At 37.1% G+C, this 27,669-nt stretch overlaps 1 protein-coding gene across 8 annotated transcripts in view; it reads left to right on the forward strand.

Moving 5' to 3' along the window:
- The first annotated feature begins 4,950 nt into the window (after nucleotides 1-4,950).
- JAKMIP2 (janus kinase and microtubule interacting protein 2) overlaps nucleotides 4,951-27,669 on the forward strand; it is a 164,791-nt gene continuing 142,072 nt past the window's right edge. For 4 of the 8 annotated variants that reach the window (XM_045075328.1, XM_045075329.1, XM_004744674.3 and 1 more), the window contains exon 1: nucleotides 4,952-5,268. The gene's annotated coding sequence lies outside the window, so the exon portion shown is untranslated. Of the gene's footprint in view, nucleotides 5,269-27,669 lie in introns of all 8 variants that reach the window. The other 4 variants (XM_045075327.1, XM_004744671.3, XM_004744672.3 and 1 more) reach the window with 2 other exon arrangements.

Below are 27,669 nucleotides of genomic sequence, written 5' to 3' on the forward strand. Positions count from 1 at the left end.
TTCTTCTCATCCTACATAGTCAGCCAGCTCCTTAGCTATTGACAAACTAACTTCTCAAATAAATTAACAGAAACAAAACATAATGGAAAGAAGTTATGTGCTTATGTGTGTGAGTTGTTGGGGGGAAAGGAGGCAAATTCTTTCAACAAACACGTAAGTGCCTGTAATATGCACAGATACTATGCTAGGTGCGAACATTAAATAAAACATGAATAACTTGCATATTCTTCGCACATTTTCTTCCCTTCTCCTGAAACCAATTGTTCCTACCCTACCTTATTATCCCTCCAGTAATATCTTCCTTGGGTTCCTAAAGTCAGTTTTATCTTCCCTTTATATCAGAACTTCCAATGGTTCTCTGTTGTAGCCCTCAACATAATTTAATTACACTTAATTATGTAGTCTGTCTTTCCTCTTAGATTATTATCTCCACGGAGAATGTGTTAATGTCTTATTCACAGCTATATCCCTAGCCCCTAAAACAGTACACAGTAGCAGCTAGCAATAAATATTTGTTAGGTTGGCATAGCAATAAATGAATGAACAGTATATTCTTGACCTCAGAGTGCTTACAGTCAAATAGGAAAGAAAAAGAAAGAAAAAGCTATTTGCCATTTAGCATCATGAGGGCAGCAATAAAGATGTGATGGGGACAATGGGAACTTTACTTCTTTTTTTTTTACATTTAATTTTATGTTTTCAGTGTTCCAAGATTCATTGTTTATGCACCATAACCAGTACTCCATGCAATATGTGCCCTCCTTAGTACCCACCATCAGGCTCACTTAACCCCCACCCTCTCCCCTCCGAAACCCTCAATTGAACTTCACTTCTAATGCTAATCCTAGTATCATTGAAGACTCCCCAGAGGAGGTGATGGAGAAATCATTAAGATTGAAGAATTGGGATAAGGAAGGCACAGCCAGAGGAAACAAGGTAGCAAAGGCCAGTGCGTCCACCTACTATGCAGGCAATTATTCATAAGATGGTTGGCCTTAGGAATATGGAGTTCATGGGAGGGTTCTAATATTTTTGCTTACTGGTAGCATTTTTTAAAGATTTTATTTTCTTTTAAGTAATCTCTATGCCCAGACTTACAGCCCTGAGATCAAGAGTCACATACTCTACCAACTGGCTAGCAGGTACGCCATTACTGGCAGTATTGATAAAGGATATTCATTGAGGTCCAAATGATGTCTTTTTTTCTTAATGAACTCAGAAAGATCCTGACAGCTTACATTTAATGTTCTCTGTAAATACATAATATGTTAATAACCTCTTACAGAGTAGACAAAGAATAAATGTTCACTTCTGACGGTGACTTATCCCTTTTTGGTCCCCTTTTGGGGGAATTCAAGACATTGGCCTATCTCTGAGATAAACATTTCTAGAAATCCTCATGGTCTGCTAAAAGTTCATCTGCAGTCATAACAGTTTCTTAGAATAACCTTGAGTGTTTTGGAAACATCCAGAATGATATGCATACATTACCATAGTTATTTAAAATAGTATTTATCATGATATGAGCTGCATATTATTTATTGTTTATTCCATGCCAGGTACTTGCTAGTTTTTGCAGCAAAAAGCTTTGCTCTTCAGAACAACTCAATGAAGTAGGTACTGCTAGTATGTCATATAATGAAGAAACTGAGGCATATAAAAATTAAGCAGCTTGCCCAAGGTCATTCAGGAAACAAATGGTGAAGCATGAACTCATTCCAAAAAGTCGGTCTTCAGAGCCTACACTTTGCAGCTTCCTCCCATTATGCTGTGGTTTCTCCTGAAAATTTAATGCTGCTTTTGAAGCCAAGACCCCACACCCTGTACTTTTTCAGACATCTCATAAAATCCAGAAGTCAAAATTGGAATGGTCCCAGAGGAGGTAGACAGTCTGCTTACTGTTAGTACTACTGGAGAAGACATTCTTAGAACAAAATCAGTATTTCTCAAATATGATACATACTACCGGCGATATGCTAGATGGCTTTGAATATGCATGAGCAAACGTTTCCATTTTCATAACTATATATATTTAAAATACGTATCAGACATTATGCTAATATGCATTATGCTAATAAGGTGCTTTGTATCATTATCTTAGTTTTTAATTTTGAGAAATATAAAAATACATAACTGGACAAATACTATTATAACATTATATAGACATTATATAACATTATATAGACATTATAACATTATATAGACATGATTCAAGGCAGAAGTTGTTATTTTGTTTATTTACTGGTTTATTCATTGAACAAATATTTATGGAACACCTAATAGAGGTCAGGAACTGTTCAAAAACAGACAAGCAAACAAAAATCCCTGCCGTTTCATAGCTTACATTCTAATGGAGAGAAAAAGATAACAAAAAATGTAGAAGCACAAATAAATAGTAGAGCGTAATATTAGAAGATGACAAATACCATGGAAAAATAGAGCATGATTAGAGAGGAGATGACAATGGAGAGAAGGAATGAAATTTGAAAACTCAAAAAAAATTACAGATAAAGTTAGTGTCTCTTTCAGTCTTCCAAAATGTATGGTTTTGCTTTGAGTTCTTTTCTCTGAGGACACTCTCTTTATGATGCTTATTTTTATTTATATTCTAGTGAAGGCAGAGACAGATTTCATTTTAAAATAACAAATAAAGTAAATAAATGGCAAATAATTAAACATTTTAAAAAAACTTTTACAAAATAATGATAATAGTGCTTCATGGATATGGCAGAAGGAAGATGGGAGAGCATTTGAATGACTAAATTGTTTGAACACCAAACTCCGTTTTCTCCCTCAGTTGATTCTGCCTGTGTTGATGGGAGGAGAGAAAGTTGGAATGGCTCACTCAACCAAGTTACCTCTTGGCGTGAAAGATGAAACGCTCCCTCACGAGCCTGGTGGGGCGGGTTCTGTCACCCAGACATGTCTGAGCTTCTACAACCCGAAGCCTTCCTTTCTGCTTACTTAGATGACCATCTCTGTGGAGACAGCAGAAGGTGAAATACAGAGAAGAATAAAAAAAAAAAGCAAGACAACCCATTCCTTCCTGTTGCATGACTACTGTTACGTGATGCTCATGTAGACGTATGCGCAGACTGTGTGGTTGCTCAGTCTCTGGTGGGAGGCACGAACCACTAGCTGCACAGAGCAGGATGCAGACTTCCCTCAGGAGAGGACCAAGAGGTGAGTCCAAGGATGGTAGTGAGGATGACTGCAGCCCTTTCCTTGACCACCTAATTACCTTCTATTTAGTTTTGTTCGAATAAGGCCCTGGCATCAAGAGTGACCCCATCTAAGGAAAAAAACCTTACATTTTAATATTAATTATTTAAGAACGAGCAATAGATAATCATAGCTACCATTTATTGAACAGTTACTATGTACTAGACACTGTGTTAATGCTCTACATACATCATTCTGTTCAGTTCTTATGAGGAATCCATGAGGTTCTATGATTATTTCCAAAAACATCTGTTCAGGGAAATTAATTATTGTGTCAAGTCATATCTATAGTAAATACTGGCAACGGAAATGGATCCCAGGCTGTCTGACTCTAAAAATTACATTAACCCTATTTGAACTTATAAATAACCCTATGGGTTAAGAACAAAAGGTATCTCCATTCCATGGAGGAGTGGCAGAAAACTGTAATGATTAGGGGGGAGCAAATGTTACTATTAGAAGGGTCATAGTTTTCATTGTGGTCCTATCATTAATTAGCTGTGTGAATTTGGGAAATTTATCTAAGTCCTTTAAGAGTCTTTTAGAGTATCCTCGACTGTCCCATTTTAGAAAACCTTTATTCTTTCAGGATCTTTCTGACTTTGCCATCATCATCACCAACACATCTATCATTATTGTTTCCTCACCTTAATTTTTTGCCTTGTTTGAATTTGCCATGTTATTGCCTTGATTCCTTGAATTAAGAGGCAGCTACAATGTATTACTACTGCCACCACTACTATTAGTAAACATTTATTTGCATTCTTAGTATATGCCAAGCGCTGTTGATGCATTATTTCATTTACTCTTTACAACTACTGCATGAGATAAATACTTGTGTTATCTATAATTTATAGTTAGAAACAAAACTCACAAAGAACTCAGAACACTGCTGATTTCACTTTTTTTTCCCTGCCTACCACCCTGATTACCAGCTGGCTTGGGAACACCAAAAAGGCATCCATGAAAATGGTGTCCATGAAAATGGCTTAGAATTTTTTGCAGGGAATTTAACACTCCAGGAGTTTGATATTACAAAGGCTTGGAACTATCCACAAGCTGGTTGGTGCTCGTGAGAACCCTGTGGTTGCTCAAGAAATTTCTGTTCCCTCTGTTCCATTTTACTTTTCCACAGGGGTACCAAATACCTCCAAGTCCTGTTCAGAGAGAGAACTGGCAAAACAGTGAGATCAAGTGACTCACTTGAGAAGAACAAGCAGAGAGTAGTGTTAAGGACTCAGACTTACTTTATTGCAGTCCAGCCACTTACTTTGCCTTTTAACAACCTTGAGTGACATTGAGTAAAAGATACTATCAGAGACAAACATATTTGGAATAATTATAATATCCGAGTACAGGTTATGATTTTCTCCATTTGTTATTATTTTTTTCTGATGGCAAATTGTAATACATTTTGTTGGAAAACCATAGTAAGTGCAAAAAATAGCTAAGTTATTTTGTATGTTTCAGTTTTGATTTAGACTACGTTTAAATTATTCTCTTCCTGTGCCTGTACACCCTTGCCCCATTTTTAAAGACCCAGAGTCCAGGTAGGAGAGACCAAGAGCATCCCAGAGGGCAGCAGCACAAATTCACTACCCTCCAGCCCCTGCAGCTCATTTCACCCATCTCCCCTCCCCCTTAGTCTGGTGGTTCACCATTGGTCGTTGCCATGACAACCAGCAGCTGCCGGGACAGCCAGCCTCTACCGCAGCAGGGGTGGGGCTTTGGGGGAGGGGCAGGAAAGGAGGAGCCAGAGGAGGTGTCTGCTGCAAGTTCCTGGCTGCTTCTGAGCTCACCCCATCCTCCGAGAGGGAGGAGGCCAAGTGGTGATGCCGCTGCTCCTGCCGCCTCGACTGCTGATGCTCTAGTGAGGCTGGAAGGGTGGTTCCTCTTCGTACCATCGCCAACCAGAGAGTGAGGGAACAAAATCCCAGCAGCAGTGCTGATGTTGCGTTCGGAGGCTGCATCCGACACGGTCACAAGGAAAATGGATTCAGTTTGCATCTTTCCCTCCCTTCAACAGCTTCTCCAGGTCTCAGCATGGTAAGTCGGAGACTGTGGGGCTGTCTTCCTCGTTTGGCTGCCGGTTAAAAGACCTCTGTGTACATTTGTGGCCAGCACTTGAACAATGACTCCCTCCGAGTAGGAGAGGAAGATGTAGAGACAGAGATAGGGATGGAGAGAGAGGAAGGTTGCCAGGAAGAGAGAAGTAAGAAAGCATCCGCTGTGTTTAAAAAAAAAAAAAAAAATGGTGCTCTGATTTTATCTTGAACTGGCTCAGAATGCAGACTGAGCCACTTGGTTCCTTTCCTTCCAAGCTTAGCAGCAGAATCAGGGGGTGGGAAAAGAGCTAACAAGAAATGGGTGTTATTGAAAGGACTCATTTAATTTGCAGCTCTCACATACAGGGTTGGGCCTTCTTAAAAAACCCATTTGGTGCCTCCGAAGCTTCCCGGCCTAATTATGAGGTGATTTTGCTTATTTCCTTCATCGCTAAGAAAAGGTGGCCTCAGAATTTAGCATTCTACTTCTTATTCTGATGTACTCTTGTTGAGAAAGCATTTGCTGGATAGAGTTTGATTTTTAAGTAGGTAGATGTGATTGTGAACATGCAAATGTGTAGCCTATGGAAATGCATATCCATATATACACATGTTTCTTAGCATAAGTAGTGCATTTATGAAATACATTTATATGCGTACTGTGCTCTGCAATCATATTTATGGGTTATAAATGCCCTTGCATGCTTGGAGGTAATTGAATATTTTTGAAACTGTGGTTCTGGTTTATATTATTCACTTGCTTCATTTGGATTAATGTGAGATTTTTTCTTGTTATTGTCCATTAGTTTCATTGTGACCAATTAGGACAGATGCTTATCATTTAATCTGTATCTTAGCACTAGATGCAAATTCATAGCCTGCCCCTTTTCTTCATTTTTAATTGGTTTTGTGGGGGGTGACTTGAGAGCCCTGAATTTACAATAATGGGAAAGGGAGGTGGCTTGAGATATTATTTTGTGTCCAGCATCTTGCCAAGTAAATGTTGAAACAAATCAGTTTTCTTGAAATTCTGCTCCATCCCTTTCATGTTTGTGCCTTGTGTCAGGAAGCACACATGAGCTGGAAGGTGCAATGCATTCATTTTATTTGATAGTGGTGCTTGCTATTTGGTCTTCATTCCTTCAGTATCCAGGCACCATTTTACAGTTCTCTCAAATATTGTATTTTGGGTCACTTCTTTAGGTGGTTACGTAGGAAAGTGGGATTGTTTTGAAAATCTAGGTGTTCCCAAATACCCTAGCTATTTCCAAATTAGCCTGCTTATACAATGAAATGAAACAAGAGAGTGAGCAAAGCTTAACAAGAGAATGTATGGCAGGTAGCCCGAAATGGGGGGCTGTGTAGTTTACAAATGCTTACTAGGATCTGTTTGACCTTTTATTATGTCAAGGCTTTAAGGCAGCTCAGGAGACTGAGGATGCAGGATATGAGTAGGGTACAGGACTCCATTACTACTCAGGAGAATGGATTTCATTGAATTAAAGCCAGAAAAATCCTTGCAGGTAAAAGTGTATTGCATTCATCATATGGTCTAGTTTTTTCCATCGATCTCTTCTCAAACAATATCATTGTCAGTGCAAACATTTTTTTTACAATGTTAAGAAACACTTTTTATCTTGATCTTGCATTTTATTTTATTCACTGCCCCTTCTTCATTTAAAATTTTTACATGTATTTGAATGAAGTTTATAGTTTTAATTTCTCAGAGAATAAATGTTCCATTTGGTTTATATATAGGGAGACTTAATGGAAACATGGATTTAATATACTCACAGCATATTATATATTATATAGATTCACAACACTGTAAAGTCATGCTATCATGTGCCTAATTATAACTAAATAAAGTAGAGCAAGGAAAGAAGTACTGGGCTTATATGTCACATAAAATTTTTATAACACACTGCATCCTAAATCTTTTAAATGATAACTTTGACTTTCAAAAATTAAGATTTCAGATGTATCTATAATAAGCTTTAAGAAGTAAAGACGCAGTTGACCCTGTTTCATGCATAAAAGCAGCTATCTTGGGGCTTTGTTTTATTTCCTTTGTGTTGAGTTTTCATTGGGTTGTGGTTTTATAGGTGAAGTTGGTACAGTTTAGTCAGAGGTCAGTGACTGTAGGCTATCAGCACAGAACTCTCAGTAGTAGCATGTTTTACCTATGTGGTCAGACCCTGATGGGACTCTTAGACCTAGTTTTTGATCCCACAGCTTGAGACAATTATATGGCCTTTACTGAGAGGCCACACAAAAGTCAAGTGTGTTTAAAGACTACAGGTTGTATTCTCTAACAAAGGGTAAGGAGCCTAGGATTATTTCATTAGAAGAAGAGAAAATTGAGAGTTGACAGTCATTTGCTTCAGAAGAGCTGGGGGTTGTTTGGAACCTAAAATACAGTCAATGAGCTTCAACTTCATTAGGAAGAATGAAGAATAGAAATACAGAATGTGGAACTTACTGATAGCAAAGTTGAGTTGTCAACTGGGCAACCAGATAAAGCAGTGCATTCTTCCTCCATAAAAACCTCTGAAAGTATACTCTAGATATGCATTTATTTGGGATGGCATAGACTAGATTCTTTCTCAAGAACTTCTCTGGGGGCGCCTGGGTGGCTCAGTGGGTTAAGCCGCTGCCTTCGGCTCAGGTCATGATCTCAGGGTCCTGGGATTGAGTCCCACATCGGGCTCTCAGCTCAGCAGGGAGCTTGCTTCCTTCTCTCTCTCTCTGCCTGCCTCTCAGTGTACTTGTAATTTCTCTCTGTCAAATAAATAAATAAAATCTTTCAAAAAAAAAAAAAAGAACTTCTCTGGCTTTTTCTAGTATAAATTGTCCATTTTAGAGTGTGCTTTAGCTGTTTAATATCTGGCACTTCTAGATCTCTAACAGTAAGACTCCATTTTGCAATGGGCTTCTAAGTTACAAAATATGAATATTTTTAAAGAAATTGGTTGACCATCTACTTGGAAAATATTATATATTACCTTGTCAGGATGCAGGGAACTGAACACTGGCCTCTTCATAAGAGTCCTTTTTCAGCAACTTTATGGAACCTGATGTTTAACAGCCATATTAAAATTATTCCATTTTGTATGGCTAATTTTGAAAACTAAAATGGAGTTGAGTGGGGTCTAGATACAAAATAATTCAAGAGCCTTGAAGGTGATGTCAGATAGAACAAAGTATATAAGAGATACTTGCAGGTTATTACTTAAATGTATTATTTAGCAACATTCAAATTTGATTATTTCTTGATTTCTCAAACACTGTCTTGGAAATGCCATTCTTATTGGGATATTAAATATTTTGACTGGCATTTAAATTTTAGTAAAACTTGTTTTAATTAGAGTAAAACATACGTTATCTAATTCCTCACTTTGTGATAGGATGTTCCTTATTTCTTCAAGTGACCTCAGAACATTTTTTTTTTTATTTGACACAGAGAGAGAGAGAGAGAGATCACAAGTAGACAGAGCAGCAGGCAGAGAGAGAAGGAGAAGCAGGCTCCCCGCCAAGCAGAGAGCCTGATGTGGGGCTCAATCCTAGGACCCTGGGATCATGACCCTAGCCCAAGGCAGAGGCTTAACCCACTGAGCCACTCAGGTGCCCCCCTCAGAACATATTTTAATTTAGATACATGCTTCTGCTCTCCATCAGGATGACTTAGAAAATATCTGAAAAGACAAAACCATTTTCTGTATTTCTCACAGGTTCATAAAAGGATTAATTCTTTATTTTCCATGATTGTAAAAAGAAAACCAAATATATCATGGAAGTTTCAGCATAATTCAACAGTCTGTTTTTGTCTGAAATAAATAAACCAGATTTATACTTGAGTGTTACTATGAGAGGTCAGTATAATTCCTCCTTTTTTGTATATCCCAGATATTACTCTATTGATTAAAAAATCTTTTTACACAAGAGCAATCATATAATCAGACTATTTGTAGAGCTCTTATATGACTAGAACAATTTGCATATACTAGGAACATAGAATTTCCTTGGGGTATATAAGACATACAGACGTGAAAACAATATAGTTGTAGTAAGTACCACCATTACACCTTATATTATTAATATAATCTTTTATAGTTCTCAAAGTCATTTTACATTCTTTATTTTTCATCTACTATTCCCCCAGATTCTATTGTGCCAGGAAAACGGTGTCATCATAACTATTTTAAATAAGTAGAAACAGGCTCAGAGAAGTTAGACTGGTCCAAGTTTGGGTTTGGTAAATGGTCTAATTGGACCTGGATTCCAAATCCCATGAGCCCAAATCTGCCATGTTAGAACATTTAAAATATTATCTTGCTAATTAGAATTTAAAAATATCAAATATAACAAATCTGCATTAAATGTGACTCATTTTATTTGAATTTTTTTAATATGTCAGGTGTCATGATTTGTTCTTTGATCATATTGAATTGCTAAATAGACTAAATGTATGTTTAGGGTATCAGCCTCCGCTGATCAGAACTTTATTGGATTGATGTGTCCTTATTTTCTGGCTAAGTATTGTCTTTATTTTTAGTAACATCCAGGTTAGGAGGTAACATAATTTTTTTCTATGCTTAGGACCAAATTAAGATTCCTGTAGATCCTGGACTTTTGAAAAAAACTCAGCCATACCTCTTACCTATATGTCCCAAGCATCTTTTCACCTACATGTTCTTAAAATTAAAAATGATATTAAATCATTGAATAGTATACATCAGGGGGTGCCTGTATGGCTCAGTCAGTTGAGCAAACACCTCTTGGTTTCCGCTCAGGTCATGATCTCAGGGTGGTGAAATTGAGTCCCTTGTCATGTTCTGTGCTTACTGGGGAGTCTGCTTCTCTCTCTCTCCTTTTGCCCCCACCCCTGCTTGCGTGGCCCGTACTCACTCTCAAAAAAATAAATAAATAAATCTATAAAAATAAAAAGTGTACATCAGTTCAATAACTTTCTAATATTTTTCCTATGCAAATACTTTTACACTTCTCTGAAATTTCAAAAAATAGTCTTTTTTTTTTTTTTTTTTGGTGTTTTACCTTTTTTGCCAATGCACTAGGCATATTCTTTGTGTCTGACTGTTTGGCAGTTCAGCCCTGGCCAAAGAGCAAATTATGCCATCTGAACTATCATTCCACATTTGGGAAATGTCCTTTAAAATTAATTAGCTTGCAGGAAAGTGAGATCTGTCACACTAAAGACATTTTGCTTTAAATCAATATATACCAGTACAGTGAAATTTTATCTTTTAAAGGTTTTTTTCTACATTTAAAAAATACGTCATTGTGAGAAACCAACAAAAAGGGTATACAGAAATATATAAAAAGAAAAGAAAAAAATTAAAAAGGAAATCACCCATGAGCCTACCATCAAGAAATAATTACTATTAGCATTTTGGAAAATTTCCTTCTAGATTTTTTTTTTACATGTGAATATAAACACACTCAGACATACAATTTTAATAATGGGAGCATACTCTAAGCATTGTTTTGTAGTTCTTTCACTTTATATAAGTGACTGTCTTTCCATGTCGATGAAATAGGTCTCTACTAAATTTTTAATCTCTATGTGCATTTTTTCCGGATGATTCAAGATTTTTTTCCCCATTAGGGGTCTTTATACTTTGTTTTAAATAGTTGTCATGATACAGGTAGATCCTGCTTGATTTACAGCAGCTGTGAGTCAAGCATTATTTTCAGGAAATCTGAGCTCTGTTACCCTGACCTGGCACTGCATCTTACAATAGGTATTAAATTAACCTTGGTTATCTCTTCTCTGCTCATAATGAGTGAGTTTTAAGCCCAAGTTAATGAAATCTTTGTCTAACTCACTAGAAATGTCATCAGATGCTAGCACAAGCTCACAAACAAGCAAAACAAAGCAAAGATAAATTTCTTTAAGATTTTTGTCCTTCTTCCTCAGTATGGTAGTGATGACCTACAGTCTTAACCTCTGTGTCCAAGTCAAATGCTCTAAGAAAACATATTTATTTATCTTATTTATTTTTATTTTATTTCTTTTTTTTAGAGAGAGAATGAGCGAGAGTGAAGGGGCAAAGGGAAAAGGAGAGAATCCCAAGCAGATTTCACACTGAGTGAGCAGCCCAAGTTGGGGCTCTGTCCCACAAACTTTTCCCAGCTCACACACCTTAGTAATCTCTCTCAAAAAAAAAAAATAATAAAATGAAAGGCCAGTCATCTGACTCTTCCCCTTTTAAAATATGAATGGTTGGAATCTCCTTATACTTTAAGTTTGGGCTTTAAATACAACTCTTGGGAAAGATTTCCTTAAGTATATCTCCACTATTATCCTCTGCACCCTGTGGGTTTCCTTCATAGCATTTATCAAAGTTGTAATTGTAGAGCTATTTATTTGCTTACTTGATTTTCCTCACCCTTCAGTAGATTGTAAACTCTATGAGGGCAGAAAATGAAACCATTAATGACAAATCTAATGACACAATGTATGTGCTTGATAAATATTGACTGACCAACTAGATGGATGGATGGTCCCCCAAAGGACCTCTGCCTAAGACTGTGGGATAGCTTTTCACTGGTAGTTTTTTGAACTGTGATTATTCATCCTTTTATTTTGGCTGTAAAAACAAAGTGGATTGTATTTATACCTATGACATTCTCAGGATTCTAAGGTTTTTTTCTTTTTTCCCCCTAAGATTTTAATAAAGGGAATTCAAATTCTTAAAGGCAGTAAATCACACTTTAAAAATCCATAATTAAAACTTGTTCAGGGGCGCCTGGGTGGCTCAGTGGGTTAAGCCGCTGCCTTCCGCTCAGGTCATGATCTCAGGTTCCTGGGATCGAGTCCCGCATCGGGCTCTCTGCTCAGCAGGGAGCCTGCTTCCTTCTCTCTCTCTCTGCCTGCCTCTCAGTGTACTTGTAATTTCTCTCTGTCAAATAAATAAATAAAATCTTAAAAAAAAAAAAAAACTTGTTCACTATGTGCTATGACATAAATAAGAAAAGCGGGAAACATTTCTGTGGCTCCTTTTATTCCCTTCCAAAACTAAATTGCAAGTCAGAAATAATGACACTACCAGTAAGGAAATACCTTTGGATTCACTGAATTTATTAAAATAAATTAGTAATTTAATTATTACTAGCATCAAATTAAATGATCCACACTCACAGTTATTTTGCTTTCTGGAAATCCACTCCAGTAAATTCACTAATCATAAATAAATTATTCCTTCAAATCTGTATCCAGAAATTAAGACTAAACAGAAATGGTAGTAATAATTTAACTCAAAAGATAAATTAGGGCGGCATCTTGCTTTCATGGAAGTTCTGAAACTTAGTGAGGTAGAAGTCTTTGTTCCCTTTCTTTGTTTGAATCTAAATCAAGATGATTTACTGCAGTGCTTGAAATTCTGGAATCTAACTGCAGCAAAAATATACATAGAAAACCAAGTCTGACTAAGTTTAGTTGACACTGTTTGGTCAGAATACAATTCGCCTGTTATTTTCAAGAACGAAATTTGCTGAGATCACTGGGACTCTAAAAAAGCCTTGTGAACATGTGCTCAAGAAAAAAGGGTGATATTTTCCTCATGGCTTCTGTTCCAAACTGGAAATATTCCCCTGGAAAATGCTACCAGTATAACGACCATAAAAATGAAAACCAAGCAAATGTTTCTTACCCACATTCCTTATCTGGTCCTTTCTTTTACAGCATTTAATGGAGAAAGGTACCTTCCAAAAATAAGCTGAGTTCATGGTTCATGCTCTGTGATCATTATGTCCCATAAACTATTAACATATTAAATTATAATATTTATATTATTAAACTATAAATATATTATGTCCCATAAAGTATTCTTAGGTCAGATATATCTACTTTAAATGTATTTTTCAGCGCAAAAGCCTTTTTTTTTTTTAATGCAAGGATGCTCATGAAAACAACTAGTCAGAATACTTTAAATAAGTACCTTCTTGGGGCGCCTGGGTGGCTCAGTGGGTTAAAGCCTCTGCCTTCGGCTCAGGTCATGATCCCAGGATCCTGGGATCCAGCCCCACATCGGGCTCTCTGCTCAGCAGGGAGTCTGCTTCCTCCTCTCTCTCTGCCTGACTCTTTGCCTACTTGTGATCTTTGTCTGTCACATAAATAAATAAATAATCTAATAAATAAATAAGTAAGTAAGTACCATTCTGTAAAATCCACGTTAAGGTGCCATTCTAATGACAAGCCATTAGAAGAATAGCAAGACAATTGATAATTTTTTTATACAACAGTACCCAGCCTGTAGGTGGTACAAAAAAATCAACGCTCTGAATTCTCATGAGAAGTCTCAAAATTCTGCTAATTGGCACTGATAAGATGGAGAGAAGGATCTAGGTATTTTGAAGATATTATAGACCCCAAAATTGCTCTGTTATGAATTTCCTAGCTAATATAGTTTAAGAAGATGTCTCTGGAATTACTGGGGTTTCTGCATTATCTGCTCTGCTCTGGTTACCTAGACCCAGAGGAAAGAATTACTCCCACTCCACTGGTTTAGTGTCTGTCTCCTACATCTGTTAAGGAGGAATATAAGTGGCAACTAGTTAACCATAAAATGAATTTTATATTTTAGAAAATACATGATTTTGATTTCTTAAGGAAAATATTTGTGTTATGATTTACTTTTATTTTTAAAACACTTCATTGAACAAAAGCATCTACAAAGTGTAGAATTTATCATGTTTTGAGCCAGATGCCTAAAGCATCAGCAATCATTAAAAATAAACCCTTCATTTTAAAAAATGAAGGAACAAGGAAGCCCTTACCCTCGTCAGTTTTACACAGAGAGAACATTTTAGCCACCTTGCTCTCTTCTTAGGTACATTGTGCACATTTGGGGACCCACAGGGTGCAGTGCTGACCTCTGAAACAAGAGAAAGGAAAATAGCTTAATATCAGGGAAATTGATTCTTCCACCATTGTGTGACCATTAGGTTTTTATCCCTATAAATTTAAAGGAACCCAGTCTCTGCATGCATGCTTAAACATGTCTGATTCATACCGATGCTTTTGTTTAGACAAGTTTGACTGCACATACTATCTAATCTCTTTTTTAACTGTAATATGTGATTTTACACTTTTCTTCTTTCACTTTATTTACAGTTTTTGAAATCAGACCTAAATGGCTCTGCCAAGGCGCCTAGAAGGTAATAAAGAGACAGGATTCGTATTGCTAGTCAGTCACTGGTCATTTGCTTACTGAACTTTAACATTTGTATAGTTAGAAATCATTAACTGTCTAAATTTATATTATAATCCTCTTGCTTTGAAACATTGATCTTTGACTGTGTAGTTAACTGAAATCTAAACAGAATTGATCTGTTCTTAGTTCATATGATGCCATCACTTACCACATTCTTGATGTCCTTAAATGATGTTTGACTAACAAAAGAATTTTTATGACAGAGGGGAATAGATGAAATAATGGAAAAGCATTTTGCTCAGGAGATTATCATTTTGCAAAGAAGCCCTCTCTCTTGAGTTAATCTGAAAACATTTTCAGACTTGATGCTGACTCGTCTCTATTCTTTAGAATTGGGGATATCCATCATTTTTAAAATTTTCTTTATAATTCAAGTAAAACAGTTTATTCTAACAATGAGTGAGATAACCCTGGCCTCTTAATAATAAGAATATCTGATGAGCTCTGAGTATAACAAGTATGAAAAGGAGAAAACAGAACAACTTACTTTTTAAAAGTTATCCAGCAAAAGAGAAAAAGAGCTGTATTGAGTTCCTGTAGGTACCCACCATCCTGCCATCCCCCTTTTCACAGTCATCAGTGCTATGGCCTGTGGGTGTATCTGTTAGATCCATTAGAATGTTTCCATCCGTGTCCATTTTTGCAATCCTCACAACAGGCATTGTTCTTCCCACTTTGCAAGAGGAAAATGAAGCTTGGATAGTTTAAATTTCTTAGCCGAAGTCATTCAGTTAGTGAGTTTAAAGTTGAGATTGAAGTAAGATCCATACATCTTACAACACAGTAGTTCAAAGCTGGAGCCTGTGGACTGGGCCCAGCATGGAAGTGTTTGTGCATAAAGTGCTTGTAAACAACAATCTACGGTTCCAGCACAGTATTTTAGTATTTTTAAAAACACACTTTTATCCCTAGACTATATAATTTTAACATTTAAAAAAAGGAACACCTGAGTATCTGCCTCCTCTTAGAAAATGAGAAAATCTGAGGGCGCATGGGTGGCTCAGTCAGCTAAGTGGATGACTTTTGTTTTTGGCTTAGGTCATGATCTCGGTGTCCTAGGATTGAGCCCCGTATGGGGCTCCATGCTTGGTGGGGAGTCTGCTTGAGGATTTCTCTCCCTCTTCCTCTGACTCTCTCTCTCAAATAAATAAATCTTAAAAAAAAAAAAAATCTGGCATCACAAGGCCCATATCTCGTCATGACAAACACATCTGGACTTGGGCAATGGGTATTCTTCTGGGTGGGTCTTCTGCTCTACAGCGTGTGCTTCATTGATGCCCAAGCCTCTTTCCCCCTCATTTGATTCACTGTGACTCTTTGGCACTTGAGTCAGTTGGGTTCTTAATTCCTGGCCAGCCCATTTTCATTTCACTACACCATGTTCTTTCCCAATAAAACATGTATTTTGTTCTTCAGGGAAACATCCAGATTTCATTAGTATAGAAGCTGAAAATGAACGTAAAAAATGACCCAGCAGATAAGCATTTGATAAAAATGAACTCTGTGAACTTTAATGCTATTGATCTGGTTTTGGGGCAGTCACAATGACAAATGATAATTTGCAACTTTAAGTGTTTCCTTTTATGCCCCATCAATTATTCATCTTTTTTATAATTAGTAAGTTAAGGCATTTTTTTCATGATAAGTGTTTAAAACTTTATTTTACACGTTACAAAGAACTTTTGATACTTCAAACTCTCTCAAACATCTAAGTAGAGAAGATGTTATATATTATGTTACATTCTTTGATATTACATTATTTATGATCATCCATAGAGTAAAGTGTCTATCTGTGCTTAGTATCACCTAATGACTAGTGGAAGAGTATGGAACTCAAATCCAGATTTCTTTACTTCAGAAATTTTTTTTTCTGTTAAGATCTGCCCCTAAACAACCAAATGATACACCAGTCACATGAATCAGGGCCAAAGAATTTGGGCATGATCCAACCTGGCTTTTAAGCCCTAACTCAGGTGCTAAGGTAACTTAAGGTTTTTTGGGTCTTCCTCCCATGTTCTTCTTTTCACATATAATCTAAGTGTATGTGTCTTATGTATCTGGAAACAAATAAATCAAGAGTTTTGGGCAGATGTATGAAAAAATAGTTCCCATGTGTGCTTCATCATCATCATCATCATCATCATCACTAACACCATAAGAGCCTAACTGAAGTTCCTCAAGAGTGAGAGCACTCATAGACTCCGATAATTAGCCCTTGTCCCTGTCCGAAAGGAACTTAATGTTTTCACAAGGAAAAAGGGTCAAATTTAATAGAATGTTCACACATACTAACACAGAGAATGTATAACTATCCCCACCGTTGCCAGCAGAAGTCTTCTCTGTTTTTGTGACGTGACCACTATAGCGTCTAGCTAATAAGCCTGAACTATGGATGCACATGCTGATGAGGATGGTTTTGAATCAGTATTTAATCCTAACTTTCTCCTCCTAAGGTATATCATTCATTTGATGAGCCAAATGTAATAATGCTCCCATTAACAAATAAAGATTGCTGAGGCGTATTGATCTACTTTTTACACTGAATTTTGGTTTAAAAATGTCTAAAAAAGATTACTTCCCAAAACATTTGACATTGATGTCAGTGGTTACTGTGTTGGTTTTTATTTTACTACTTTGCCTAGATGCCAAGCATTGCACTAAAGTCATTGCATACCCTGCACCAACATGCTTTGAAGAAAGTAATAGTATTCCTGTTTTATACAAAATGAAACTAAGGTTTATTGAGGTAAAGCAGTGTAAAACTTTATCAAGATTATCTAACTAGTGACTGATGGAAGCTGACTCTGATCTCAATTATGTCTGACTCCCATCCCAAATCGCTCTTAACTGATATGCTAATTAGTTCCATTTTGTAATGAAAATTTGATTTTGCTCCTGAGAATTAAAGTAAGGTAAGAGAAAGGCAATATATTCTGAATGTTATTGTTTTTATTAAATATTAATCAAAACACAGTTCTTGCTAAGTAAAGGATAGCAACACTCTGAAAAAATGTATATTCAAGAACAAAGTCCATATAACCAGTTCACTTAGTGAAGAAAGAAAACAAGGGAGGGATGGAATGAATCCCAGTCCTATTATTAACCATGTAGAGATTTTGTGTTTAAGTAACTATTTGATTTTACATGAAGTAACATGCATGAGTTGTGTGTATTTGTACAATATAATCTGGGATTCTCTTTTTTAAAAAAAGCAAAATTTTAAATAGGCATTAAATGTATTTTAATAAAAGAAAATTACCTAGTTTTCCTTCCTACTTTTTTCAAGTGATAAAGGAACAAGAAAACATTTTGTGCTGTGTTTTCCACAGTTCTGTAAACTATGAACATTTTCTTTTTCTCTAAAGAGATTCAGAGAGCAGTTTTACAGGAATTTATCTCTGGAAAAATAAATCCCCAAGTGCAAAATAGATTGAGCGGCACAAATCCCAGAACTTAATGCTACAAACAATACAGTTTCTGTGCCTTTATAGTTCATGGTGCTAAAATTCATGCAACTTAAGACTATTTTGTTTCAATTTTTGTTTATAGTGAATAGCAGGAATTTTGACAAGAATTGGTTTGGGTGACAAAACACAAACCTTGATTTATCTGTCTCTGTATAGATCCAATATATATGATAAAGTAACTGTGACCTATCCCAACTGTGGAATACAATGAGGCCTTTCAAACAGTATGCCGTAGAAAAAGGTTTAGTAACAGAGGATTATATGTAAGATAACGTCTTTTTAAGTTAAAACCTCAAAAATCAAAACATGGAATTTGATCCCAATCTTATGAAAAGAGAAAAAATATGCAAACACACATATATGCTTTTTAAAAGATTAAAATAGTGTAAATCAAATATTAATAAGAATTCTGCTTGGTGACTTTATGAAAAATGTCTTCACTGGGTTTTTTATGTTTTCCAAATGTACTAAAGTGTGTTTTAGTTATTTAATTAGCAAAATGTGAATATTTTTTAATGACAGATTTTGTCATCAAAATCAGTAAATTATCCATAAACCCATATTCAACTATCTGAAGTGACTCTTCAGGGCTTCTGGAAGGTAGAAGGTTTGCTCTCTGCATCAGAGATTCTGCACACTGCCACAGTGTTCTGGTGAGCTGCAGAGAGAAGGGAATGGCTAAGAGAACAGGATACAGGCTCTCTACACGAAATACCCATTGGGTGTCCTCCTCCTAAAGTTTTGAGAACAAGATCCTGTCGCAAAATAGTCTGAGAACCCAATGATATAGTTGAAAAAGTTGATATTCTATGTGCCAAATATTTAACTTCTTTAAAAGCTAAATTTTTCCGTTTGCACTTGGATATTCATCATATTGTCATAGTCCTCAGTGTTTTAGTTCACAGTAGTTTAAATAGACTCAGTGTTAATAGGATAGAACTCGAAGCTTAACTCCACATGATTCAGTCATGATTCATTTTAAAGAAAATTTTTTTTAAGATTTTATTTATTTATTTGAAAGAGATCACAAGAAGGCAGAGAGGCAGGCAGAGGGAGAGGAAGGGAAGCAGGTTCGCTGCTGAGCAGAGAGCTCAATGCAGGACTTGAGCCCAGGACCCTGGGATCATGACCTGAGCCGAAGGCAGAGCCTTTAACCCACTGAGCCACCCAGGTGCCCCCATGATTCATTTTTATTGGAAATCTTAAACAAGGATTATTACAGCATTCTTTTTTTTTTTTTTTAAAGATTTATTATTTATTTTAGGGAAAGAGAGAGTGAGTGAGAGTGTGAGCTGGGTGACGGGCAGAGGGAGAAAGAGAATCCTCAAACAGACTACCCCTTGAGTGTGAAGCCCAATGCTGGGCTCCATCCCAGGACCCTGACATCATGACCTGAGATGAAATCAAGAGTGGTGGGGGCGCCTGGGTGGCTCAGTGGGTTAAGCCGCTGCCTTCGGCTCAGGTCCTGGGATCGAGTCCCGCCTCGGGCTCTCTGCTCAGTGGGGAGCCTGCTTCCTCCTCTCTCTCTCTGCCTGCCTCTCTGCCTACTTGTGATCTCCCTCTGTCAAATAAATAAATAAAATCTTTAAAAAAAAAAAAAAGAAATCAAGAGTGGGATGCTCAACCAACTGAGCCACCTAGATACTGCTACATTGTGTATTTTATTTTATTAATTAATTGATTTAATTTTATTTATTTGAGAGACAGAATGAGAGCGAGAGAGAACATGAGAAGGGGGAGAAACAGATTCCCCACTGAGCAGGGAGCCCGATGTGGAACTCTGTCCTGGGTCTCCAGGATCATGACCTGAGCCAAAGGTAGTCACTTAACCAACTGAGCCACCCAGGCACCCTTAGATTGTGTATTTTAATATTATGCAACCAAACCTATCTCAGGGATGAATCTTAAGGTAACTCATATATCTTGTTTCTTATGTGATTAACTAAATGAAGGTTACCTGTTTTTCTTCATGACATCCCTTGGTAAACCTGTTCAATTAAAAACTGGGAATATATTTGAATATTTTGAATTAAAATGGAACCTTAATATTTTCTTCAAACTGAATGCAAGTTAGTGTTCTTTAGATTTGTGGTCTGGCTTTTAATACAAAGAAATATTTAAGTTTAAAAATAATTTTGAGGGGCGCCTGGGTGGCTAAGTCTGTTAACATTCTGCCTTTGGCTTAGGTCATGGTTCTGTGGTCCTGGGATGGAGCCCCACATAGGGCTTCCTGCTCAGCGGGTAGCCTCCTTCTCTCTCTGCTTCTGCTCACCCTGCTTTCTCTCTCTCTCCTCTCTCTTTCTCTCCCTCTCTGTCAAATAAAAAAAATAAAATAAAAATAATTTTGACACCTACAATGTAGTCTTTCAGGTGTATGTGTGGAGGAGTAGAGAGTGGGAAATCTACAAAGATGAGTAAGACTCATTCTTAAAAGTACAGTAAAGCAGTAAGCACTTAGACACTAAAATCATGCCAAGAGACACAGCGACTTTATCAGAACATAAGAATGTTTGCAAATTGGGTATCAAACTTGTGAACATCTAACCAAGAAGACTTGGTTAAGAACATCAATCAAGGAGCACAAATGAAGAAATACAGTAAATTCACAAAGATTGGGTTTATGAACCTGGAAGTTTGAGAGGGGCATTGTACTCTGCCTTTTCCTTGAAGTTAAAAAAGAATGTTACAGCCACAGGGAGAATCAGGCCACTACTGGCCTTTATCAGAGAATAATGCAGAATATGGATTTTCAAAATGAGGCAAAACAAAACCACATAAACCAAGCACTTTGCAGCACATATTTTCTTACTGGACTCTGAGTTCCAGAATACCCGAAGCTTTTTCACTTGGGATGTATTAGGAAAGAGACTATCAGACAAGTATGGAATGACCATTAAATCCTGAGGAGAAAATTATAAATGGCTTTCTAAAGTTTTTTTTTCTTCTGTTTGAACCCTTAGTGGCAGTCAATCTAATGAGGCCATATGCACAGTAAGTAATGGAAAACATGTTAGATGCATTGATTCCAGTTATGGTCAAGGGACTCTTTTCATTATTATTTTTTTCTGTATTTAATGCATAAAAAGCATCCCAGAAAATGAGAAAAAATATAAATCCAGAGGGGAAAGGTCATTGAGTATTTGATGAGAGTATTGATTCTGATTCGCCTGCCTTCACTTTGGTGTTTTCCCTTTTTTGAGCTATGATTATTACTTGGACCTCTGTATTAAATCTGTAAATTCTTTCCCTCTCTGGGAGTAGTCAGATGCCACCGAGGCAGAAACCTATAAAACCCTGGCAAATCTCTTAAACTCCTATTTCCCTTTAAGCAAAAGGAAAGTCTTGGGCTAGATTATATGACTATTCTAACCAGAAACCCAGAAACCAGAAATTATGAGTCTGTGACTGCTCATCCTGTTTTCTTTGTCAGTCCTGTGTCATAATAAATGCTTCCCAAGGTAATATAGCAATACTGGCTTTTGATCATTTTCCTCTTTCATTGTGTACAAGTATGTATGTTTGTGTGTGTGTGTGTGTGTGTGTGTGTGTGTGTGTGAGAGAGAGAGAGAGAGAGACGTTGACATTTAATTCAGCAAACAACTCATTAAATCCAAGCCACGCAGCTTAAAAAACAAATAATTTGGTATGCTGCCGGACTGATTAGTCCAGTGCATAAAGGTGCTGTGTTTACTTTTTCTTGATTTGAGCCCAGATACTGCATCCAGTAATTGCCAGTGTTCAAGCACAAGGTGAATGATTGATTGACAGAGATGTTATTGAGAGGATTTCTAGCTTATTTAAAGGGTTATATTGGATTATATTTAAGGTCTCTTTCCACTCAACATTATGAATGTGTGGTAAATAGACCCCTCAGGCAGGAGCATTCTCTGGCACATAAAATATTTGCTGTGGCAAATTCAGAAAGTCACTTCCTAGATTTTTCTTTTTAGGGGCCATGTTGGAAGCCAGCTTGCATTTGTGCGATTTTATTTTATTTTATTAATTAATTAATTTAATTTATTTAGTGGGCAGCAAAGCAAGGTTTACTGAGTGAAGGCAAAGTGATAATACAAAGCTCCTGAGGAGGGAGGGGACCTAAGAGGGTTCCCCAACTTTTGTGTGATATTTTGATCAAGATATAAATATAACCATACTTGAAAGAAAAAAATCAATGAAAGGATACAGGATTATATTTTTTATTCTCTTCCATTTTTCAGGACATGTTTTGCTGTTGTAAAAAAAAAAAATAATAAAGAATCCTTTGACTTGACAAGGATTCTTTTCCCACAGTTTTGTATGGGAATATTAGGTATTTTTTTTAGGATGAACCATTGTGCCGTTGTGAAAGCACAAACCTGAGATTCAGAAATCCTGAGTCTAATCTCTGTTTAGCTAACACTCTGGGTGATATGAATAGGTATCCTGTCCATTAGTAATTTTTGTTTTTCCAGTTGTAAAAAGAGAGAGAAAAGATATCACTTCCTTTTTTTCCCCTGTTGCTCCCCTTCAAAGGAGAAAAAAAAAGTACAGAATAGGTTTTTCTTAATTCCTTTGCCATCCAGTGTATAAGTGTATGTGCACTCTGAAGGAATCTTCTTCTGAATTTGGAAGTTCTTCTGTTTGCTTTGTTATTTATCTCTAGTAGTAATTCTAATTATTTATGGACCTGACTTACTTCCCCCCGTTAACCTACAGTCTCCTTGAGGGATGGTAGGGGTAGAGAGAAAGAAAAGAAGGGGGAAACTAAGGATTAAATCAGAATTTGGGGAGGGGTGAGAGAATTGCAGATGACACAAAAACACATCTTAATTAAACTTTAAGTTTGTAATTTCTGACTACAAAATGTAAAATTGCCTTCACTGGTTGGAATATCGTGAAGGTCTGGTGAAAGAACATTGCAGAGGGCATGTGTTATCAACGTTTTAAACATTACAGATTAAACAGTTTTTTTAATGACTTGGAAAGATATCTAGAGTACCTTTGGTAAAAATGTAGACCTAACAGCACTGTGTCTGTCAAAAATGTGTTCATATATGCATGGAGAGAAAAGTCCTGCAGGAAATATGATATAAAAAGTGTTAAGTGGTAGAAATAGAGGTGAGTGGGGTTGGGTGGCTCAGTGGGTTGAGCCTCTGCTTTCGGCTCGGGTCATGATCTCAAGGTCCTGGGATCATGCTCTGCATGGGGCTCTCTGCTTGGCGGGGAGCTTGCTTCCCCTCTTTCTCTCTGCCTGTTGCGCTGCCTACCTGTGATCTTTCTCTGTCAAATAAATAAATAAAATTTAAAAAAAAAACTTAAAAAAGAAATAGAGGTGAATTTAATTTTTAATTTTAATTTTCTGTTGTCTTTTAAGTTTTTCCCAATGAACATTTATTACTTGATTAATAAGAAAGGAAGCAAACCAAAAAAACTTTTTGAAGTTGCCTTTACCTCAACATTTTTGGAAGGTTCCTGATGGATATTAGGTAGGTGAAAGGCAAAGCTCATATTCTGGCAAATGATTTCATTGTTACTTTTTTAAAAATGTGAATTAAAATAATTATCAACTGGGGCACCTGGTGGCTCAGTTGGTTAAGCATCCGACTCTTGGTTTCTGCTGAAGTCATTATCTCAGGATCGTGAGATTGAGCTCTAAGTAGGGCTGTGGTGTGCTTAACTCTGAGTGTGCTTGAGATTCTCTGCCTCTCCCTTTATCTCTGCCAGTCCCCACCACCCCTGCTCTTATGTGTGTGTGTGTGTGTGCATATGGGCACACGCAGTCTAAGATAAATAAATAAATTCTTAAAAAAAGTAACTGTAACAAATGCAGAGAATGAAAACCCTAGGAATTAGGCAAGCCAGGTGAAGACCAGCAGCAGTGTTCTGTCAATAATAAAGTGTAGTGATACTGAAGCCCCAAGATCATGTTAAGCAAAGCAAAGTAATTATATCATCACCAACAATTTTAAAAATAGAGCTTTCTTAATGTCCTTTGTATTAATAGTTATGCAGATTAATATTGGGGTCATTTCTTTTTTTTGAAAATATGACCAATTAGTTTATATTCATAGATCATTTTCTTAGTTCAAATGAATTCTGATAAACCATTATTGTCATCTATTAGTATTTATTCAGTATGTACTCAGACTGTAATTCTTCTTAGTCATTCTGCTTGTTTTTTAAATGTATCCACTATGAGCATTGCTCTTTCCATAAATTATAGATCAATTGCATAGTTTCATTTGTCATTTTTGCTTAATTTTATTCAGCTTCTCTACCATTTATTTGTGTCTTTGCTTCTGCATCCCCCATCCCTCTCACCCCCTTTCAATGTCTTTTTGCCTCACTTTGCTTCTCTGTTATTTATCCCAGACACCCGATATGTAAAATAATTAGGCGCATTTTTGACTGGCAGAGTAGTCTGGTGCACTCAGATCTCCCCTTGTCTAAATTCCTATCATACTTGCAATCACTACCACACTGTTTAGCACATAATTGTTGTCCTTGTTCAAATGTTCTCATTTTGTCTCCGCATCTAACTTGAAAGGTTGAAAAATTTACAGTCCTCCTCCTCCTGTCAGGAATGGAGGGAAAACTCTGTTTTATGAATGAATCCTATATGGCATATACCATGGCATGCTGGGTGTTTTGCATGTTTTATCATTAATGCCTCATAACTACTCTGTTAAGTGGGTATCAGTATCCTTTTATGTCATGGGATGAGAGTGAACCTGAAAGAGGTTTACTTTGCTGAGGACACACAGCTGGTTACAGCTGTCTGCCTCTGCATCTCTAAACATTTTGCATTCCACCATATTGTCTGACTAATAAGAAGTCACTTTATGTGATAGGTCATTTATAATTTTATTTAATTTTCTACTTTTCCATACTCTTGCTTTATTTGTCATAAGTGAGGTAAAATGTAATGATGAAAACCTTAAATATAGTCAGCTTTCTGTTATTTGCTTTTAAATGGCCTTCCCGCTTCCTGCCTTCCCATTGAGGGAATTTTTCTTTCCCTCTTCTGTGATATTTTTTCCACTCTCCAAAACTAGATTCAGCCTCAAAGTGCTCAGGTCATTAACTACTCCGCCAGCCCAGGAACCATGTTAAAGACATGGATACATGGACAAGTTCTTTCTCTTCCCTGCATGTAAGAATGTACCTTCTCTCTTTCATTTAGAGGTTCCTTTCTGCCTCCAAATTAAAATAGTCTTCCAGTTGTGGAGGCACCAGACTCCAGAGACAAAAGGCAGTGAAGAGAAAGCAGTGATTGCAAACTTAATTCCCTGCAGTGCCTCTCAGATATTCAGAAGCCTGTGGTAACCTGACCCCAGCGGGAGACAGCAGAACAGAGTATTTATGGAGAGAAAGCCGAAGGTGAAAAGGCTCCCCTTCAACTGTGTTAGCTTAGCCGGAAGCTAGACAAGACAGACTCAGAGCCCATCCCAAATTAACCAGCACATTCCCACACCTCTTCTGCCCTGCTGTGTTCCTCTTTGTCAGAGAGATAAACTGGGTTTCCTCATCCCATTAATGCAATGTGAAGAACTGAAAAGGAGTAATTTAAAACAAGCAGCAAAGATACTAAAGAAAGCTGTCCGAATGCATCAATCTGGCTATCCTCTCTTTTTGTCTTCACAAAATTCTTCTTCACTTCCCAGAATTCAGGTGGAGTTGCAGGAACAAACAAATGGCTGCCAGTAATAGTCTGAGGTCACTTGCTTCTTGTCACAGTTAAGTCACGACAGAGCTAAGATTTAGTTCAGGGCTAGAGATTTTTACACACATATATTCTTCTTTAAAATGGTTCTGTTTTCATCCCGATGCTCTGCTGGCAAGAGTTCCCAGGAGAACACATTTCCAGAAGGCAACTTGGCAGTTAATATCAAAAGCCTTAAATGACATATCCTCTGACCTAGCAATTATGCTATTAAAATCACTTTATCATTTGCCATCAGTATGAGTTATACTACCAAAAAATTGGAAACAATTTGGTATGAACTGGTTTGTGTTTGTCTCATATCCATATGCTGAAGCTCTAACCTGGAATGTGGCATACAATGTGATGTATTTGGAGCTAATGCCATTAAGGAGGTAATGTGGGCTAAAGCCATTAGAGTGGGACCCTAATCCTATGTGAGTGGTGTCTTTTAAGAAGAAGAAGGGACAAAGAGGAAAGGCCATGTGAAGACACTCTCAGAAGGCAAGGATTCTGGCATCAAATTGCCTTGGTTTTAGTCTTAGCTCCCTGAATTAGCTGTGTGGCTCTGGGTAAGTTACTTAACCTCTCTGTGCTTCAGAGTCTTTTGACTTCAACGTTGCCTTTAATCACTGCCTCATTTATATTCTGACCTTGCCAGCAACACCTGTTGAGAAAGATGTTTCTCAATGCTGCCTGCACCTACTCATTACACACCTTCTCCTTAACCAGCTGTAGAATGGATTCCAATCCCATCACTCTCCTGGGCAGATGCTTAACCATCTGAGCCACCCAGGCGCCCGCAAGAATTAAACAATTTAAATAATTGTTGTCAGTAATGGAAAGACTTAGTAATTGCTAAAATGCAAATGACAGTTAATTTTAGGAAAAGCTAAAAAAGGGCGACCCTGGGGCGCCTGGGTGGCTCAGTGGGTTAAAGCCTCTGCCTTTGGCTTAGGACATGATTCCAGGGACCTGGGATCAAGTCCCACATTGGGCTCCCTGCTCAGCGAGCCGGCTTCTCCCTCTCCCTCCGCTGTTCCCCCTGCTTGTGCGCTCTCAGTCTGTCAAATAAATAAATAAAATATTTTTAAAAAAATTATTTAATTGTTGCACTGCCATGTACTTTTCTTTCTTTCTTTTTGTTTAAGATTTTATTTATTTATTTATTTATTTATTTGACAGACAGAGATCACAAGTAGGCAGAGAGGCAGGCAGAGATAGAGGGGAATGCAGGCTCCCCGCGGAGCAGAGAGTCCAATGTCAGGCTCAATCCCAGGACCCTGGGATCATAACCTGAGCCGAAGGCAGAGGCTTTAACCCACTGAGCTACCCAGGCGCCCCTGCCATGTACTTTTCTATAACTGTTTTGATATGGCTGTAGATTTGAGAAATAGTGGACATTATTTTGATTACCACAGTATTTCTGTGTTTTCATAATTGGTCTAGTAGCATTTTAATTGGACGAATCAAACTTCAGGGACTCATCTGCTGAATCTTTAGTAAACTGTTCGTTCCTCCTGACTATTTTACCTAAAATAAAGTCTGTGATGAATAACATTTTAAAATAATCTTTTTTTAAGAGAGAGAGCTCATGAGTAAGGAGAGAGGGAGAAGGGTAGAGAGAATCTTAAGTAGGCTCCACGCTCAGCACAGACCCTGAGTTCATAACTTGAGCTGAAAATCCAGATTCGATGTTTAACTGCCTGAGCCATCCAGGGTGGCCCCGAATAACATTTAAGTAGATAAATTAGTCCTTAAAATTAAGTAACACATGATACAGCTTATGTAGGTATATACAGATATGTATATGTAAACTTTTATACTAATTTATATATATAAATCAAATATATATATGTCAAAATCATATCTATTTATCAAAAATCATCAGAATGCTTTTCAAAATGGTATGGATGGATACTAGGCAACATCAATGATGATGCATTATCATCCCAGGATTTTTAAAAATTGCTACCAGCAAAAACTAATGTATGTTGAGTTCTTACTACTTGGTAGAC

This window comes from Mustela putorius, unplaced genomic scaffold (genome assembly GCF_011764305.1).
Source record: "Mustela putorius furo isolate JIRA1106 unplaced genomic scaffold, ASM1176430v1.1 tig00000145_pilon_pilon_pilon, whole genome shotgun sequence".
Classification (NCBI taxonomy): Eukaryota; Metazoa; Chordata; class Mammalia; order Carnivora; family Mustelidae; genus Mustela; species Mustela putorius.